We start from the raw sequence: 18,189 nt of genomic DNA, 5'->3' as shown, positions 1-18,189 counted from the left end.
GCCCTGGGTAAACTCTCATGGCAGAGCCAAACTCACAGGGCTGGGAGAGAGCTTTCCTCGGAGCTCTTTTGTGCGGTGGCTTTACCAGGCTCCTTGGCAGACTTCCATGCTGCTTCTCATCGTCCTTTGCTTACCCTTTGTCTGTTTGTTTGTTGCTGTTGTAAAGGGAGTAGATTTGTTTGGGGGCAGTAACCACAAGTGGGAGGGTTTTAGGAAGCTGTTTTGGAAACACAAGGTCCTTGTGAGAGGGAAGAGTGGCTGCCACCAAGCCAGCACCAGCTGCAAGCTCCCTGCTCTGCTGAGCATTGGAACTGCATTGTTAGCCACCTGCATTTCCACACCTTGCTGTGGCACAGCTGCTGGGGGAAGGTCTCAGAGCTGAGCAAAGGGCTGAGAATAATTGGGGCCATAAAAGTGGGAGCTGGAAGTTTGAAGGTGAGTGTGGCACTGAAGGATGTGGGGGCAGGGAGCTCCTGTCCCTGGTTAAATGCCTGCTCTCCAGCTGCTGACCTCTTTATGTTTGGGTCATGTTCATCCCTCAAGCAGAGTCACTGAAGCAGGAGATGAATTTGATTCTTTCATCCCCATCCAGCTGACCTTGCTGGGCAACCTTATTGTTTTAAGGCACTCTTTTGGTGTGAACTGATTTCCCTTTGACAGCAGAGATTCAACAATGCTAAGTAATCCCTACAAAAATAGTTGTCCTACAAGCCTGCTGCTGAGAGCCCCTTTTGGACAGTCTTTGCAGAGTCCTTTTTAGCCTTTTTTAATCCATAATTTTGTTTTACTGAGGAAGGCCTCTTCTGCCCTGCCAGGCTCAGGTAATTGCTCCCTTCTCAGCTTCTACAGCACCACAGAATGCTTGGGGTGGAAGGGACCTCTGGGGATCACTGAGTCCAAGCCCCCTGCCAGGGCAGAACACACAGAGCACAGCCAGGGGGGGTTGGAAAGGCTCCAGAGGAGACTCCACAGCCTCTCTGGGCAGCCTGCTCCAGGGCTCAGCACCCTCACAGGGACAAAGTTTTCCCTCCTGTCCCCCTGGCACCTCCTCTGCTCCAGCTGCCCCCAGTGCCCCTTGTGCTGTGCTTGGCCATCCCTGAGCAGAGCCTGGCTCCAGCCCTGCACATCTTTATCCCCAGCACTGAGGGCAGCCCTCAGGCTGCTCTGCTCCCAGCCCCAGCTCCCTCAGCTGTGCTCACAGGAGATGTTCCACTGCCTGCTGCAGCTCTGTGCCTCTGGGATGGACTCTTCTCGAACTGAGGGGCTCAGCACTGAACACAATATTCCAGATGAGGCCTCAGCAGGAGAACCTCTCTGGACCTGCTCACCACAGCCCTTCTGATACACCCCAGGATGCAGGTCTCAAAAACATGAGGCAAAAAAACCCAAGCCAAAGCCAGGAGGAACATTCAGATGTTGCTAGGAGGATCCATTGGACTCTGAGCCATGGAACTGTATCAGAGCTCGAGAGGGGCTGCAAGTTCTCCTGGGGCTGGGGGTGTGGGATGCCCACCCCCAGAGCCAAGGCTCCAAGAGCCTTTCAGGAGGGTGTAATTATTTAAAGGGTGGTAGGTGATTGTGCTCAGGAGGCAGCAGGAAGCCAGTACCAAATACTTCAATCTAACATTTCAACAAGTAATTGGCACAAGAAAATGTTTCATTTTTATGGCTTCTGGCACCTGCTGCTCCCTCTCCAGTGCTGGTGATGCTGGGAGTGGTTACTAAGGCAACAGAGAGTCTTGGATTTAATTGGGACTTGTCAGGTAAAGCTTTTTAGGTTATTTGCCTGGGATTGGGGTTTGTATTGGAAGAAAGGAGCCCCAGCTTTCAAAATGCTGGAGCTGAAGGCCCATCTGCACGATTCCTGTTACTAGCAAAGCTTCCAAGCAGATTTCAGATAGCCTGGAGCACTTCTGTCTCATTTGTTTATAGCAGGAAGCTCTAAAAGCTGCCTGCAGCAGGGGGAGGGATGAGGGTGGCAGCTATGGAAGTGGCCACTTCTATTTTATCTTTATCCTGAAATAAAACTTCAGAATGGAATTCAAACATCTATAAAGAAGCATTTGAGGCCATTCAGAGTCTCTGTGTGCCATCAGCTCTGTCACAGCAGGCAGTGATAGCAGCTTGTACCTCACTTTGATATCAGCATCTCATACTGCTCTGGTGGCTCAGCTCCCAGGACCTCCTGATGAATGTTTGTCCCAGAATCGTGGGATGGGTTGGGTTGGAAGTGACCCCAGAGAGAATCCAGCTCCAACCTCCTGCCATGGGCAGGACACCTCCTACTAATGCTAACTAACCCTAATGCTCAAAGCCTCATCCAGGCTGGCCTTGAACACCCCCAGGCAGGAGGCAGCCACAGCCTCCCTGGGCAGCCTGTGCCAGAGGCTCAGCAGCCTCACTCTCAACCATTTCTTCCTCATCTTCAGTCTCAGTCTCCCTTCCCCCAGCTCAAAGCCATTGTCCCTCAGCCTGACACTCCCAGCCCTTGCCAAAGTCCCTCCCCAGCTCTCCTGGAGCCCCTTCAGGTACTGGAAGGCTGCTCTGAGGTCTTGCCAGAGCCTTCTCTTCTCCAGGCTGCACAGCCCCAGCTCTCCCAGCCTGTCCCCACAGGGGAGGTTCTGCAGCCTCTGAGCATCTCTGTGGCCTCCTCTGGAGCCTCTCCAGCAGCTCCAGGTCCTTCTTGTGCTGGGGGCCCCAGAGCTGGAGGCAGTGCTGCAGGTGAGCAGAGCAGAGAGGAGGATGACCTCCCTGTGCTGCTGGTCCCACTGCTTTGGGTGCAGCCCAGCCCAGGGCTGCCCCTGGATGCTGCAGTGCTGCTCAAGGATTTGTCAGGCTGTCATTTGGATTCTGCTTCACAATTGGGGAAAGAAATATTATCTGCACATGAGATGTAACAGCTTGTCCAGAGAGCAGGGATCAGGATGCATGGAGATATTCCCACCCTGACTACTCTTTCTGCAGGATGGACTGCTCCATATATCTTTCAGGAGGGAAGTTTATGAGCTTCTTTAATAACTTCTCCAGCAGTGCAAGACCTTCTCATGTAAATTATCCTGTAGCACTTCACTCCAGATGCACAGCATCCTTCAGCTTGCTGAGTGGGAGAGCAGTGTGCAAGCTCCTGCAGGAACCATCTCCTTGCCCTTACTTACAAGCATGGCAATTACCTGGGCTGGGACCTTGACCCTTCCTATGTGCTGGTCCTTGAAACTGGCTGTGGCTGAGTGGCTTTTCCCTTGCAATTAAATGTAATCTACTGTGGAATCCCAGAGCCACAGAAGAGGAGGGGTTGGGAGGGAGCTCCAGAGATCACCCAGTCCAACCCCCTGCCAGAGCAGGAGCACCCAGGGCAGGGCACACAGAGCACATCCAGGAGGGTCCTCAAAGGCTCCAGAGCAGGAGACTCCACAGCCTCTCTGGGCAGCCTGCCCCAGGGCTCAGCAGCCTCACACCAAAGAAGTTTCTCCTCATGCTGTGGTGGAACCTCCTGGGCTCCAGCTTGTACCTGTTGGTCCTTGCCCTAGCACTGGGCACCACCAAACAGAGCCTGGCACCCCCATACTGACCCCCACCCCTCAGATGCTTACAGGTCCCCTCTCAGCCCTCTCCTCTCCAGACTAAATGCCCCCAGGGCTCTCAGCCTTTCCTCACAGCCTCCATTGGCCTCTCCCCAGCAGTTCCCTGTTCCTTTTGACCTGGGGAGCCCAGAGCTGGACACAGCATTGCAGCTGTGGGCTCAGCAGGGCAGAGCAGGATGGGAGCAGAACCTCCCCAGCCCTGCTGGCCTCACTTTGCTTGATGCCCCCCAGGATGCCCTTGGCCCTCCTGGCCTCGAGGGCACATTGCTGTGCCATGGGGGACTTGCTGCCCACCAGGACTCCAAGGTCCTTCTCCATGGAGCTGCTTTCCAGCAGGTCAGCCCCCAGCCCGTGCTGGTGCTTGGTGTAATGATGTTTCCTCTTGTCAAGCAGCAAACACTCCAGCAGCTTTTCATGTTCTGCAATTCAAATTAATGGAAGTGATCTAAAATATTCCAGTAAATAAAATGAATTGCCATTGATCTTCCTCTGCAATCAAACTCAGATGATCTCACAACAGTAAAAGTGTAAAATACAATTAAAATGCTCAATTTTTTTAATGCAAGGTTGATACTTGAGGAATATAAAGCAGATCTTTGTGCCATTGTATTGCATTAATAGATAGATATATAATGGCAGCTTAGTTTATTGTGTGTCAGATAATAAAGCAGTCCTGCATTTATCTTGGACTGCTTAAATCAGCCAACACAGTGCTGAGGATGGAGATTATTGATGTGTTTGAGGAAGATGATAAAGAATCCTAAACAGCCCCTAGGAGAAGTGGGGGTTGCCCATTTGTCATCCTCTGCCATGAAACACAATCCCAGGCAGTCAGCTCTGCTGTGCCCTGGCACTGTGTGCTGCTGGCCTGAGTGCAGGTCAGTGATCAATGCATTGGAGCTGCCCCCTGAAAAGGGAAAGTGACCAGGAAGGGAGGCAGGCAGGAGGAGAAAGGCAGAATGGTGCTGGCAGGTGGGGTCCCTGCAGAAGAGATGTCAGAGAGTGCTGGCTCCTTTGTGCAGCTGCTGCAGGACTGCAAAGCTGCACAGCACCAGGAGTCTCCACAGCTCCCTGGCAGGAGGCTGCAGTGAGGTGAGCTGGGCTCTTATCTGTAGTCTCAGGTGATAGAAGGAGAGGAAGAGCCCTGAGATTGTGCCAGGGGAGGGTTTGGTTGGAGAGGAGGAACAATTTCTCTGCTGCAGGAGTGGTCAGGAACTGGCAGAGGCTGCCCAGGGAGGTGGTGGAGTCCCCATGCCTGGAGGGGTTCCAGAACCCTGTGGCCATGGCACCTGGGGTCATGGTTTGGTGGCCATGGTGGTGCTGGGTTGGTGGTGGGACTGGGGAGGAGCAGCTGAGGGACCTTGGGACCTCAGGGAGCTTTTCCAGCCCAAACAATTCTGTGGTGATTTCTCCCATCAGCTTGGCTGAATCAGGCTGAAATGCACACTGCCCAGCACAACACCTGGCTGAGAGCACTGCAAGCAGCCACAGTGTTCCAGGAAAGACTTTGGGTTGCTTTTCAGTTCTGAATGATCTAGAACATTCCTGGGGCTGTACTGGTTTCAGCTCATCTGAATCACTAAAGGCTTTTATGTCAGTGGAGCTCTTCTGCATAAGGGAAGGCCTCGGTGTGTTTAAGCTGCCTGGCTCTAAGGCTTGTGCACTGTTATCCTGCTCTGGGTTGCACTGACCCAAACTTGCTGCATAAAACCCTTGAGCTTCATCTTTGGCTCAGCTTGAACTGAAAATTGTCATCAGCTTCCTTCCTTTGTTCTGAGAACCTCTGAAACCCCTCTGCAGGGAGGCAAAGCAGGTCTGCAGAGCTGAAACCAGAGTGGAATGGGGGGAAAAAACCCAACCAGGTGTTTTATGTCAGCTCCTGCTCAGGAGAGCTTGCAGACTGCCAGCTCTTAGCCACAGCAGAGACAGCCCTGGGGAGAGTGGAGATGGCTTGGTTCATGCTCAGGCACCACAAGCCCTTCAAACCCTTCCAAGTTATCTTGCTGCAGGGCTCTCAGTGTCCTTGGGTTGCTTCATTGCTGGTTCCAGTCTGCTTTTTCCCACTTGAATCCTCTCACCTCCACACCCTGCTGCTCTTCTGGGGCACCTGAGGTACCTTGGCCAGGTTTCAAGAGCTCTTGTCCCTGCAGCCCTGTGGCCTTGCACTGGTGCAGCTGTTAGGAGGAGGCTGAGCAAGGGAATCATTTCTGTGCCTGTCGCCCTGGCTGCTCACTGCATTGCTCTCTGCTCCCAGCCTGTCCCGAGGCTCCTATCTCATCCTCCCCCAGCTCAGCTGTTGGCTTGGTGACCTTAAAGGTTTTTTCCAACCAAAGTGATGTTACAGTTCTGTGGCTCCAGTCCAGGTTTCATCCTTCCCTGGTCCTGAGCCCTGATGGATCGTGCTGGATTCCTTTGTCTGGAGGTGCAGCCCTGGTGCTGCCAGCTCTGTGACCATCTCTGCTGTGCTGCCAGGGTTCTGGCACTGCATTCCTTGCAGTCTCTCCCAAGTGTGGCACAGTCCTTGTAAGATGATGGTGCACAGAGGTAGCTCTGATTTTGTGGCTTTTTCGTTTGCCAATCTTCATGCTTGCAGCTGGAGGCAAGGCAAGGGCAAAGCAGGCAACACACAGCAGAGCACTGCAGGAGCTGGAGGGGCACAGGCAGGCTGCAGGTGCTGCTGCCTCCCTTTTATCCCAAACCCAAAGGCTGACCTCTCAGGACTAAAGCAAGACTCTGCCTGTGCCTAACATGCACCAAGGTGCTTCAGCTGAGGAGAAGATGAGGATTCTCCTGCCTGGGGGCTCTTTCTCCTCGCTTTGGAGAGCCAGCAGCAGGTGATAGATTCTTACTGTGGCTCGAGAGCTGCTCGGCAGAGCCAGGGGAGGCTTAATGAGTCCCTCTTAGTCTCTTTGCATCGAGCACATGCTCAGGGTGAGTGATCATCTCCGCTTGCCAGGGCTGCGGCACACAGACCTCCGCTGCCAGCGCTGGCAGGGGACTGCTGGCAGAGCATGGCTGGCTCCTGTGCGCTGCTGGGACGTGACCGAGCGCAGGGCAGCAGCGAGGGACAGCAGCAGGGGGGCAGCGGCAGGGGGACAGCAGCAGGGGGGCAGCGGCAGGGGGGCAGCAGCAGGGGGACAGCAGCAGGGGGACAGCAGCAGGGGGGCAGCAGCAGGGGGACAGCAGCAGGGGGACAGCAGCAGGGGGGCAGCAGCAGGGGGGCAGCAGCCCGCCCGGGCTGCTGCTGGAGCCAGCCGAGCCCTTACTCGGAACGGCACAGCACTCACCGGCCCCACTCTGCTGCCTTCTGCCTTCTTCTGGCTTCTCCTCTTTTCCCCTTTCTTCTGTCTTCCTTTTCTTCTTCTTTCTTCTTCTTTCTCCTTCTTCACTTCCTCCCTTCTTCCCTTCCCTCCCATCCTCTCTCCCTCTCTCTCTCCTTCCCTCTTTCCCTCTTTTGCATTCTTTCTTCATCTTTTTCTTCCATATTTTTCTTTTTCCCCCTTATTTCCATTTTCATTTTCCCCCTCTCTCCCTTTCCCACTTTTCTTTCCCCTGTTCTTTCCTTTCTCCCTTCCCTCTTCACTCCCAGGCCTGTCTGCTCTGTAGCCAGACCTGTGGCTACATTCCATGTCTCCCTCGCTGTTCCAGGGGCTCTGTGTATCGCTGCTGCAATTACAGCCCTGCTAAGCTGGTATCAGTTATCATTTGTGGTGCTTCTGGAGCCTTTAGGGCATAACTCAGCCCATAATTAATCGTTCCTAAGGTGAGATTGTAGCTGGCAGTGTTGCAGCAGAGCTGAGCTGCAGATGCAGTGCAGGGTGTGGTAAATCCATGGGGCTGAGTCTCGCTGCCTTGGGACCTGTGCTGCCTTCTCCAGCACCTTTATTGGTCCTTGTCTTTCATTTGCATCTGGGAACTGGGACTTCTGCTCTGCAGCTGCAAGGTGCTTCAGGGAGTGGTTGATTTACCTCGGCCTGGTGCAACAGAAATGGATTGTGAGCACAGGATGCAGCCTGCTGAAGCCCTTGCTTCCAGCTGCTGCTCTGGGGCAGGAGTCACCAGGGCTGGGAGGGTTTGTGTTTCATTTGGGGTCCTTCTGTTGGTTTGTTCAGCCTCCTATGTTCCAAGGGCAGCATCACCATACACACCCTTGGTGGTGGACTTGATGAGTGGGGAAGGCTTAGTGGGAAGGAGGCAAAAGAGAAGCCAAGAGTTGGGTGTAGAAGGCTGAAGATTCCCTGCCTGCCAGGGCTTTGCTTTGGGTGCCAAGGGAAGTGTTCTGTTTGCTGCTGCTGAGGGATTGCCTGATCAAACACAGATGAGAGATCAATCAATGTATTGGTTGGTTTCTCACTTCTCCTGGTCTGTAGGTGATCAATGCTGGCATGTGAGCCCCTGGAATATAGAGTGGGTTGGGGTGGGTTGGAGGGGACCTCCACAGCTCATCCAGTCCAACCCCCTGCACTCAGCAGGGGCATCCTCCACCAGAGCAGCCTGCTCAGAGCCCTCTCCAGCCTCACCTTGACTATCTCCAGGGCTGGAGCCTCAACCACCTCCCTGGGCAACCTGCTGCAGTGTTCCAGCAGCCTCCTGCTGCAGAACTTGTTCCTCACATCCAACCTCAATCTGCTCTGCTCTCGTCTCAAACCATTGCCCCTGGGGTTGTCCCTGCAGGCCTTTGGGAACAGTCCCTCTGCAGCCTTCTTGTAGCCCCTGCAGGGACTGGGAGCTGCTCTAAGCTCTCCCTGCAGCCTTCTCTTCTCCAGGCTGAACACCCCCAGCTCCCTCAGCCTGTGCTTGCAGGGTGAGGCCTCGAGCAGCCTGCTCGAGCAGGAGGCATCCCTGCTAGCTCCAGGAAGGTTGGAGCTGGATGATCTTCCAGGTCCCTTCCAACCCAACCCATCCTGTGACTCGGAACGTTTTCAGAAGTATCTGGAAGACAAAGGGGAATGAAAAGGAGCAGCCTTTGATTTTCCAGCCTTAGCAGTGCAGTGTCATTGCTGGCCATTCACCACCTGAGCTCCTCAGCCCCCTGATCTCCCTTGGCTGTGCAAATGTTTAGTGGTTTCTGTTAAATTTATCAATTCCCATTTGAAATGGGCTCCTGGATTCACCTCTCTCCCTGCACACTCTTGCCTGGCACACCTCTGTGCCCCCCTTGCTTCCAGGGCTCTGTTTAGCTTCCCCCTGAGCTGAGATGGTTTTGCTTTTGTTACCAGGCAGCAGTGACAACACTAAACCAAAAAATGCTAATAGGATTTTCACTCCCAATTTGTAAACCCTTCACTGGGCCCAAAACGCTGCCTTAGGGCACAGGTCTTGGGGAAACAAAAGGCAAGGAAAGTCTTCTCTGAGTGCTCCTTGCTCCAAGCAAGGGTTTTGCTGAAAAGCTGCTTGCACCGTGCTGAGCCTGTCCCTTCCTGCACGGGGGCTGGGAAAGCAGCTCCCAGCAGCACATTCCCTGAAAGCCTCTGTTTAAATTAATCCCAGTGGAACTTTCACTGTTCTTCATCATTCTGCCTTTTAGAGCAAGTCTCTGCTTCTGCTAATTAATGGTGGGAGCTCAGAAAGCAGCCAAGTGCTGCATGGAACTCCCTCCCTGTGCCTTCCCTCAAAGGGAATGGTAGAGAGCAGTGAGGTCTCCCTCAGCCTCCTCTCCTCCAGGCTAAACAACCCAAGGTCCCTCAGCTGCTCCTCCCCAGTCCAACCAGCAACCCAACCCTACCATGACCACCCAACCATGGCCCTGGTGCCCTGGCCACAGGGTTCTGGAACCCCTCCAGGCATGGGGACTCCACCACCTCCCTGGGCAGCCTCTGCCAGTCCCTGACCACTCTTGCATCAAAGAAGTTTTCCCTCATCTCCAACCTCACCCTCCCCTGGCACAACTCCAGCTCATTGCCTCTCCTTCTATCACCTGAGACTGGGGAGCAGAGCCCAACCCCCACCACACTGCAGCCTCCTCTCAGGGAGCTGCAGAGAGCAATGAGGTCTCCCTCAGCCTCCTCTTCTCCAGGCTGAACACCCCCAGGGCCCTCAGCTGCTCCTCCCCAGCCCTGTTCTCCAGACCCTTCCCCAGCTTGGTTGCCCTTCTCTGACCCTGCTCCAGCTCCTCAGTGTCCTTCTGGGAGTGAGAACCCCCAAAACAGAGCTCAGTTTTCAAGGTGCAGCCTCACCCATGCCGAGTCCAGGGGCACAATCCCTGCCCTGCTCCTATCACACCACTGCTGCTCCAGGCCAGGCTGCTGGTGCCCTTCTTGCCCACCTGGGCAACCCCTGGCTCACCTTCAGCTGCTGGCACCCAGCCCCCCCAGGTCCTTTTGTGCTGGGCAGTTTCCAGCCACTCTGCCCCAAGCCTGGAGCAGTCCTGAGGTTGTTGTGACCCCAGTGCAGGATCTGGGAGGAAAGCCTGAAATCTCTGTGACCATGGAGCCTCTCTCAAAATTCTCCTGTCATCCTCCTCTTATGTGCAGAATGATGGAGGCATGAGAGCAGCCCCTGTGGAGTGTGGAATTTCAGATGATGAGAATTCTTAATGATCAGCTCCACAGTGGAAATCCTCCGTGGCCTCATTTGTATGGGGGGAAAAAGCCCTCCTCCTGCTGCTCAGCAGGTCCTCACTCACTGCTGTATTTTAATGAACTCAATAGAACTCCAGAGCAGTTTTGGAACAAATCTGTCCCAGCACCACCACCACCAGCTCCCTCCTGCAGAATCTGTAGTGGGAAAGGGAAAGAATGCTGATTAGGAAGTCAGCAGCTGTGCCTGAACCCAAGCAGTGGTGCTTGGGGAGGTGGAGAAGCTGGGCAGGAGCCAGCAACGGGCACTGGCAGCCCAGAAGGCCAAGGGCAGCAGCTGCCCTCTTCTGGGCTGCCAGTGCCCATTGCCAGAGATGGAGAGAGGGGGTCCTGCCCCTCTGCTCTGCTCAGACCTCACCTGCAGTGCTGCCCAGGGAGGTGGTTGAGGCTCCATCCCTGGAGAGGCCTCTGAGCAAGCTGCTCTGGTGAAGGATGTCCCTGCTGGCTGCAGGGGGCTTGGACTGGATGAGCTTTGGAGGTCCCTTCCAACCCAACCCATTCTATGGTTCTCTGCATAAACAGTAGATAGAAAACATAGAAGGTTGCACCTGGTGTCCTTGGAGGTCTTTCCCAACCTTCCCCATCCTGTGGTGCTGCATAAAAGTAAGTAGATGTGAATCAGAGATCCTTTGATCTCCTGCAGTGATGATCAATTGATCTGTGTTACACACAGGCTCCAGATGAAGAGGTTTAGATGCTGCAACAGTTTTCTTCTCTGGCCCATTGCAGTTTTCTACACTGATTTGATTTTTTTCCCCTCCCTCTGTGTTAAGGTTTGTACAGAAAAAAAGCCAACCCCAAACCCCCAAAGTCAGCCTCAGAGCAGCTTTCCCTTGGAGCAAGGTTGTTGTCTGGCTTCACCTGCTTGGCCTCATTCACATCCCATCCCATGCCCAGGTGTGCCAGCCATCCCATGCCCCAGGTGTGCCAGCCATCCCACACCCCAGATGTGCCAGCCATCCCATGCCCCAGGTGTGCCAGCCATCCCATGCCCAGGTGTGCCAGCCATCCCACACCCCAGGTGTGCCAGCCATCCCACACCCCAGGTGTGCCAGCCATTCCATGCCCAGATGTGCCAGCCATCCCACGCCCCAGGTGTGCCAGCCATCCCATGCCCCAGGTGTGCCAGCCATCCCATGCCCAGGTGTGCCAGCCATCCCATGCCCAGGTGTGCCAGCCATCCCACACCCCAGGTGTGCCAGCCATCCCATGCCCAGGTGTGCCAGCCATCCCATGCCCAGGTGTGCCAGCCATCCCACACCCCAGGTGTGCCAGCCATCCCATGCCCAGATGTGCCAGCCATCCCACACCCCAGGTGTGCCAGCCATCCCATGCCCAGGTGTGCCAGCCATCCCATGCCCAGGTGTGCCAGCCATCCCATGCCCAGGTGTCCTTTAGCAGTCAGACACCTCCCATGCACTCCATTTCTGCCCCCTGCCGTCAGGGTCTGTGGGGCTTTGCTGCAGGATCAGGGCCTCTGTGCCTTTGTTATTTCCACATCAGCTGTAGGGGAGGCAGAGTGCTTGGTGCTGCTCCCCCTCAGGAGCAGCAATTAGAGCTAATGCAGAGATGAGAGGAGCTGGACAAAAATCAAAATGATGTTATTTTCTCCAATTAAAAACTACCCAAGGAGAGGGGTTGGGGGGAAAGAGAATGGGAGTAAGATAGGCAAGTTGAGAAGTGCAAATTGCTTCTCACTAATTAACACACTGCTGCTGTTTTCAGCCAGAACCACTAATTGAAACCTGCAGTGCTTCTAAGCCCGGTCTGAGCGTGTAGCACGGCTGTGCAGCCAGGGCAAGGGTTTGAGGAGAGCACAGCAGGCTCAGACTGCGTGTGAGGAACCCTGCAACAGGCTGCCCAGGGAGGTGGCTGGGACTCCATCCCTGGAGACACTCCAGGTGAGGCTGGACAGGGCTCTGGGAACCTGATGCCGTGGAGGTGTCCCTGCTGAGCGCAGGGGGCTTGGACTGGGTGGCCCTGGCAGGTCCCTTCCAACCCATTCTAAGACTCTCTATGTAAATAACAGATGGAAAATGTGGAAGAATCAGAGAACCAACCAGACTGGAAAAGACCTCAGAGAGCATCAGGTGCAGCCTATAGGGAGGTTGCACTTGAAGGCCTTAGAGGTCTTTTCCAACCTTCCCCATCCTGTGATGAAAACAAGTAGCTGTAAGTCACAGACACTTGCATCCAGTGCAAGGATATTACTCAGTTGCTCTCTGTCACACACAGGGCCTAGATGAAGTGGTGCAGATGCTGCAGGGGGGTTGGGCTGGATGGTCTGTGGAGGTCCCTTCCACCCCAACCCATCCTGTGGTTCCAGGACTGTAACCCAAGAACCAGCACTAACCTCACTGAGGTACAGACACAGTTCGCCCCCCACACACTGCTGTGCTTTGGTAAACCAAGGTCACCTCCTTCAGGCAGCAAATTTGCCACTGATCCAAAAGCCAACTCCAAGCCCTGGCAGCGTTTTGGGAACAGCTGAGAGCTCACTGCTGAGGGTGGATGTGGTGCTCCCTCGGGGGGTGGGTCCCACTTTGAGTTCCCCCTCCCCATCCTTTAGTATCTTTAGACCTTGGCTTATTTTGGCTCGCTGGACAACGAAGGCTGTGGGTCTGACTCTCACGTGTCAGAGGATACTTCACAGGAGGCTGAGTTCATTGTCTGGCAGCAGCACTGCAGCCTTCAGTTTCTCATAGGGATCCCAGAATCTGCAGCTACAGAGGGGCTGTGCTCAGGAATCTCATTTTCCTCACATGGAGGTTGCCAGGCAACAGCACTCCCAATATTTTTGTTGACTACCAGCACAGCTCTGTGTGGTCTCAGGAAAAGGAATTCATTTTCCTTTGCCTCTTTGGAAGAAGGCAAATATTAACTCTCAAGCCCTTGGAAACAGATATAATAATAAGACAAAACTGGCTGATATTAGAATCCTTTCACCCAAGCTCCTCTGCCTTGGCTCCCCAGCAATGCTGAGTTTTCACTACAGGAAGGGTTTGGGGTAAGGGAAGTGAACCTCAAATGTATGAGTGAAAAACTGTCCGAGAGGTTTGGCTGCTTTGTACAGCCCGAGGCCTCTGCAGGGCTTTGGTTCGCTGCTGTGAGGGAAGGGGAGCAGCAGCTTTGCATCAGTGTGGACCACAGCTGAAAACCTGAGTGCCTGGGAGAAAAGGGCATGGAAAGAGGTGGGGGCAAACCCACCCAGCCTCACCTTGCCTTGGCACTTACTGCCACTCAGGCTCCCCCACCTTGGAAGCTCTGTGGGTACCAAGCCCAGAACGGAGCCCAGAGGCTGCCCGAGCTCCACCTCCAACAAGGGCCAGACCTGGCCGCAGCGTGGATCTCTCTGGCACCTTCACCAACCTCTGGCTTTCTTCCCACCTCCCATCGTTTCTCACAACCCCTTTTTATCTTCCAAATCCCCTTGCTTGCTCCCAAACTCTTTTTGTTCTTCCCAACACCTTTCTTCCCAACCTTTTATCTTCACAGCTTCTTTTTTTCCACCTTCCCAGACTCTTTTTCTCTTCCCAGCCTCCATTTTTCTTCAAAACTTCCTCTTTTTCTTCCCAAGCTCCTTTCATCCTTCCCAACCTCCTTCTATCTGCCCAACCTTCATTTCTCTTCTCAGTTCCTGTTTTTCTTCCCCTTCCCTTCCCCTTCCCTTCCCCTTCCCTTCCCCTTCCCTTCCCCTTCCCTTCCCCTTCCCTTCCCCTTCCCTTCCCCTTCCCTTCCCCTTCCCTTCCCCTTCCCTTCCCCTTCCCTTCCCCTTCCCTTCCCCTTCCCTTCCCCATCTCTCTTTTACTTCACAACCTACTTTTCCATGTGGATGTCAACCCTTTTTCCTTCTCCTGCTCCTTGAGGAAGCTTTATTGCTACAGCTGGCCTGAGACTGTGCCAGCTGGGGGGCAGGTTGGAGAGGAGGGAAAATCTCTTTGCTGCAAGAGTGGTCAGGGACTGGCAAAGGGAGGTGGTGGAGTCCCCATCCCTGGAGGGGTTCAAGAAATGTTTGGCCACGGCTCTTGGAGCCATGGTGGGGTTGGGTTGGTGGTTGGAGTGGCTGAGCTCAGAGAGCTTTTCCACCTGAAGTGATTCCAAGGTTGTGTGTTGCAGGACACGGCCCCTGGGGAGAAGCTGGCACTGTAGCTGTCTGCCAGGACCCACATTCTAACAGGGCAAAAAGAGCATTTTTAGCCTGCAAATTAATGAGGAGCAGGTTGGTTCTGTGCAGTGGGAGCAGCCTCCTCGAATAGCAGCTCTGTTTCTGGGTTTGTAGGGGGGCTCTGGGGTTTGGTTTTGTTGGTGGCTCTTTTTTTTAGGTATACCTTGCAAATTTTGCAGTTTAGCCTTTTGGAAGCCTCATTTGGATTCCTACTTTCTGGCTTTATAGTTTTAGACTACTGTGGGAGGATTGTGGTATTTTTGTCAGCAGATGATTTACAAGTGGAGATATTAATGTACTGCTAACACTGGGAAATGTTGGTATGCTGGGGGGCTAAATATAGTACCAAAGAGTCAATATGCTGGAGTGGATGAATAATAGAGAGAGCTTCAATAAGAAGACTACTCCCTAGATTAGCACAAAATAGTCATTTGAGCAAAAACTTCTTCTTAAGCCCAGCATGAGAATGGCTTTCCCCAGTTTAGTTCCATAAGAACTGAAATACTTTGCAGATCACAAAGTGCATTGGCTTGAGGGGAGCCTCCAAGGGCATCCTGTCCACCCCCTGCAGGCAGCAGGGACAGCTCCAGCTGGAGCAGGCTGCCCAGGGACACAGCCAGGCTGAGTTTGGATGTCCCCAGGGATGGAGCCTCAGCCCCCTCCCTGGGCAGCCTGTGCCAGTGTCTCCCCAGCCTCCCTGTGCAGAGCTTCCTCCTGATGTCCAACCTACCTCTGCCCTGCTGCAGTTCCAAACCATTGCCCCTGGGCCTATCCCCACAGCCCCTTCTGAGCAGTCCCTCCCCAGCTGCCTGCAGCTCCCCTGCAGACACTGAAATGCAGCTCTGAGGTCTCCCTGGAGCCTGCTCCTCTCCAGGCTGAGCAGATGATCATTTGCTGCCTTAAGGAATGATGAATATTGGTTTCTTGCAAAGCTTAATTCTTCCTCCCCCAATAAAGCATTTCAGGGGGGTTGTAACTAAGAGTTTTCAGTGCCTGGCTGACTTTAAAATAAGGCTATTTGCCCTCCAAGGTTTTTGATCTGAGTGAAGCAGTGCAGAGAGTGCTGTGCTGAGTCCTGTGAGAGGTGCAGGATGAAGCCAGCAAATTCTGCTTTATTGAACCTTCCAGGAAGAAAGAGACAAAGCAAACAGAATTCTCTCTCTTTTTTCCCCCCATTAAGTTCATTTTCAGTATCTGAGGAGTGAAGAATCATTTCAAATTACCTTGAAAAAGATTAACTTGAAAGAAGCATCACAGGAATCAAGCAGGAAGTGGAGGCAGAGGAAGAGTGAGGAGAGTTGCAGGGAAAATAATTGAAGTGTTTTCAGGAACCCGAGGAGATTACATTTTAAATACCACTTGGTAGCAGAGGGGAAAACACAACAGCTGAGAAGATGATAAATAAAAAGCTGATAAGGGAAAATGTGATAAATAATAATGTGATAAAGGCAAACAGGGGTGAACAAAAGCGTGAGGGATAAAAATGTGATGAGTAAAAACATGAGGAATAAAAATGTGATGAACAAAAGTGAGATGAATAAAACAGGATTAATGAAAACAGGAGGAACAAAAATGTGATGAGTAAAAATATGATGAATGAAAGCGTGATAAAGACCCCCAAAACGAGACAGATAAATAAGAGGAGAGCTCCTGCTGCGTCTGCTGAGGTGGAACCCTTTGGTGCTGCGTTAGTGCCCCAGCTGGCTCGCAGGAGCCAGTGGCAGATTTCTGTGTGGGTATTTCAGAGGCTGCATGAAATGAAGCTTCTCTCCTGCTCCATATCAATTTGTAAAGGTAGGCAATTCAGCTGGCTTCATGAAATGTGTTCTTATGAAGCATGACCACATCCAATTTGCCACTGAAATCCATTTGAATCACAATCAAAGAGCAGCCTCCGCGCGAGCCGCTGCTTGTGCCGAGCCGATGCAAGGAGATCAGATCCCTCTGCTCTGCGCTGCTGTCCCCCTGGTTATTCTCAGCCCTGTTCAGCAGAGCTGATCCTGGCTGCAGGAGGGTCCCAGCTCCTGCTCCTGCAGCCTGCCAAGCTGCTCAACAAGAGAGGGAACTAGGGGCTCTTGGACACGTCTGCCTGGCTCTGGACTGAGGCTGGAGATGAGGAAGAAATTGACAGTGAGGGTGGGGAGGCACTGGCACAGGTCACCCAGGGAGGCTGTGGCTGTGCCCGCCCTGGAGGTGTTCAAGGCCAGGCTGGGTGAGACCTTGAGCAGCCTGTGCTGGTGGGAGGTGTCCCTGCCCATGGCAGGGGGCTGGAGCTGGATGAGCTTTGAGGTCCCTTCCAGCCCAGACTACTCTGCTTGAAGCTGATGCCTGGCTCTAGACAGCCAGGGACTCGCTGGAACCCAGAGTCCCTCTGCACCGAATGGGAAGGCAGGAGGAAGGCAGGAGGCAGGCAGGAGGCAGGCAGGCTGCAGCTGAGTGCTGTGCAGCACATCCAATGCCTCAGCAGCTGCTTGACTGATGTCCTGGGAACACCAAGGTGCAGATTATTTACATTTCTCTCACAAACAAGTCTGCAGTGGAGAGGATTTTATTCACCTGGGTTTGAAAAGTGTGGGAGAAAAATCAATGTAGTTGGTTGTGTTTGGTCTGCACGGGCTCACATAAGCCTCAGAATTAAGTAGCCAGCTATAAATTGAATAAAGGAAGCATTTCATTGCCCCTTAACTGCAGGCTGGGTCGCGTTTTGAAGGTTCCAGCCCAGACTAATTCAAATGACTGCTCAGCAGTTGATGTCAGAGGAATAACAAAGAAGTATTTTCCTTCGATGAGTGATAAATCAAGGGATCTGCTGAGGCCTTTCAGTTAACGTCCCAGCCAATGCTGCCTGCCATTAGTCACCCTGCAACCGACGCTGCTGGGCCATTTATTAGCGCTTAAAAGTTATTAGTCAGCCCAGCCCAGAGCGGCAGCCTGCAGAGAGGGGCTGCAGGCTTCCTCGGCAGCTGTTTCCAGCTCTGCTTTTCCTGGGTCTTCAACAACCCGGAGAGCAGGCAGGGGCAGAGCCCCGGGGGCTTTCCTCTGGAGCTCTGTTCACTCTCTGTTTTGCCCAAGCCTGGGTTTCAATGGCAGGTTTAGCTGCCCTTGGAGCTGTGTTCTGGCCTTCTGTAATCCTGGGACTGGGTAAGAGGGGTGAAGCCAACGAGAAACCTGAGAGTGTGATCTGGGTTACAGGAGAGAGGAATCCAGAAGGAGCTCAAATCCTCCCCGAGTTCATGTCTGCATGGCTCTGGAAAGCCTTTGGGCAAGAGTGACACCAGGACCCAGCGCTCCAGGACCCAGCGCTCCAGGACCCAGCGCTCCAGGACCCAGCGCTCCAGGACCCAGCGCTCCAGGACCCAGCGCTCCAGGACCCAGCGCTCCAGGACCCAGCGCTCCAGGACCCAGCGCTCCAGGTGGGGGCTCAGAGTGAAGGTGCAGAATCTTCTCTCCTGTAGAATCTCAAAGCAGTTTGCTCAGGAAAACAGGGCTGGGGAATCTTTAATTGCCTGCTAAGATCAATATTGATAGAGTGTTCAAGCAGCTCATAAAGCAATAATCCTTTCCTGCAGCCTGGAAGGTGCCTGGGAGATGAGCCCCCAGTGTCTGGCCATGCTTGCTCAGCAATTTTTCCATATTAGGCAGCTTTAAATAGCAGAGTCCCTGAGGATAGCATTGACTGATGTTCCTCTGGCTTGGCAGTGTCTGCAGAGGGAGGAAAATGTCCCTGTGTGCATGTTCTGAGGGGCAGAAAGATCCTCCTGCATTGATCACCCTGACAGCATCCTGTGCTTGGGAGAAGAGGAGGCTGAGGGAGACCTCATTGCTCTCTGCAGCTCCCCGAGGTGGGGGTTGGGCTCTGCTCCCT

Source organism: Dryobates pubescens, chromosome 15 (genome assembly GCF_014839835.1).
Source record: "Dryobates pubescens isolate bDryPub1 chromosome 15, bDryPub1.pri, whole genome shotgun sequence".
Lineage (NCBI taxonomy): Eukaryota > Metazoa > Chordata > Aves > Piciformes > Picidae > Dryobates > Dryobates pubescens.
This window is presented reverse-complemented; position numbering follows the sequence as displayed.